The following is a 2,009-nucleotide window of genomic DNA, read 5'->3' on the forward strand; positions in this document are numbered from 1 at the left end:
ACAAGAAAAGGGGGGGGGGGGGGAGGGGGGGGAAAGAGCACCACGTGGCGCAAATTTGTTGGTCCACGACAGTGATGAAGAGAGTGCTAGAGGCCGGTAAAGATGTATGGAGAGTTGTATAGATAGAACGACAATACCCCATGATGCTTGTATGTGGCTTTAGCCACATAGTTTAGTTAGATTTCAAAATATGTGACGTGCACAACCACACTTCCATCAGATATTATATTATTCATCACATTTTAATTGTATATATCATGATTCTAATAATATTCTCATTTTCATTTGCAAATTGGACGTAACTTTGATGAGGGGAATTTTGTAAAATTTTTGTTGGCATGTGTAAGGTTTGAACATTGGACCATTTGGTCTTTGATTAATTAAGGTCCTCGAATCTAGTCGTATCTTTTGGAGCATGTATGTTATATGAAAGCCTAGGGCACGTTTTGGTATGTTCTTATTTATGTTGTGTTGTAAGTACAATTTGGCATGCGGGTCTTCACTTCCTCATTAAGTATTTTGGATAATTGGGGATAAGATTTTACCTCAAATAGTTTTCACCTAATTCGGCCTAAAACTATATAATTGAAATTCACCAAAGTCAAGGTTCAAAAAATTGATACAAGTGAAGTAGTTTAGGGTAAACAACATAGTAGTTCATTTTCCTACTCTACATTTTTCCCCCTTTAAGACATAACTATGGCCTGTACTAAGGGAAATAATTTAGTTTAAATTGTTCAATTAAATATCTTATAGGAGTGGAAGATAAGATTGCCATTTCATGAATCTTCAGTGTATTTATCTTAGATTTTTTTTCTCCCCCCCTGGCTTTTGGATTTCGTGTGTGCAAACTGAAGTTGAGTGTGCTTGGAAGTTGGAACTCTTAAAGATGTGCCACTTGGCAGTGTGTAAATATTTTGGAGGGGAGCATTTTGAAATTAATTGAATTGACCCAAAAATAGGATTTTAAGAAAGAAAAAAATTTGGACAAAGCGTTACGGAGTTGGGAAAGGAAACGAAGCAAAGGTTTTGTCCACATAAACATGACTTTTGGGCATGAAAGTAGACACACACAAGAAAATAAAAGGTGTGAAAAGGAATAAACAAACTTTTGAGATTGAATCTCAACATAGATTATAATTATTATTATTAATTTCTTCTAGTGATTTTGATTCATTTAATTTAATTTCAATAAAACTTGACATCATGGTAGAATATTGGAGATTCTAGAACTTTGCCATTTGGCTTGAAAGTAGGTTCAATTTTCCCACCGCAACCTTCTATAAGACTTGAGAGTGATCCACAACACACGGTGGAGTTGACGGTCTCCACATATAGTGCAAAAGGAGGAAAAAGTGACGCGTAGGAACACATAAATATTATTCTTATACGAGTGCGAGAATGTATTTATAGTGATTGGATTAAATAGGTACACATACATAAAGTACATCCCAAAATTTTCTTAGTAACTTCAATTTAGATCGTTTTCACACATAGACACGCATGGGAAAAAGAGTGGAACACATACAAATGAAAATAAAAATCGAGGGTGTGTCATGTGTGCTTAATTGCTTAATTACTCGGTGACCTACTTGTTGTTTTCTTTTTTCTTTTTCCTTTTTTTTTAATGAGATAGTTGTCATGAGGATTAAGCAACGTGCTTCATGACTTGACTTGCATATAACCACACAAGAAGGTATATTATATGTTACGCGGTGTACGTATTGTTTCCACGTGGAAAGAACTTCACTCTCACACCATATACGAAACTTTTTCTAATAGTGATGTACAAGTACATACAACACAACAATATTATATATCGCATTGTATTTTCTCTTTTCTTATTTTGTTCTAATCAACGAAGTTTCTATACCCATTTTCAACTACTACTGTAATAATCACCCCTTTGACTATGTTGGTTGAATGTTCGATATAAACATGGAAGTTAATTTGTGAGCCATGTGTGTCATAATTTAAGACTCTCTATGTTCAAGTTATTAAAGTATAAC

This window comes from Arachis ipaensis, chromosome B07, assembly GCF_000816755.2.
Source record: "Arachis ipaensis cultivar K30076 chromosome B07, Araip1.1, whole genome shotgun sequence".
Taxonomy (NCBI): domain Eukaryota; kingdom Viridiplantae; phylum Streptophyta; class Magnoliopsida; order Fabales; family Fabaceae; genus Arachis; species Arachis ipaensis.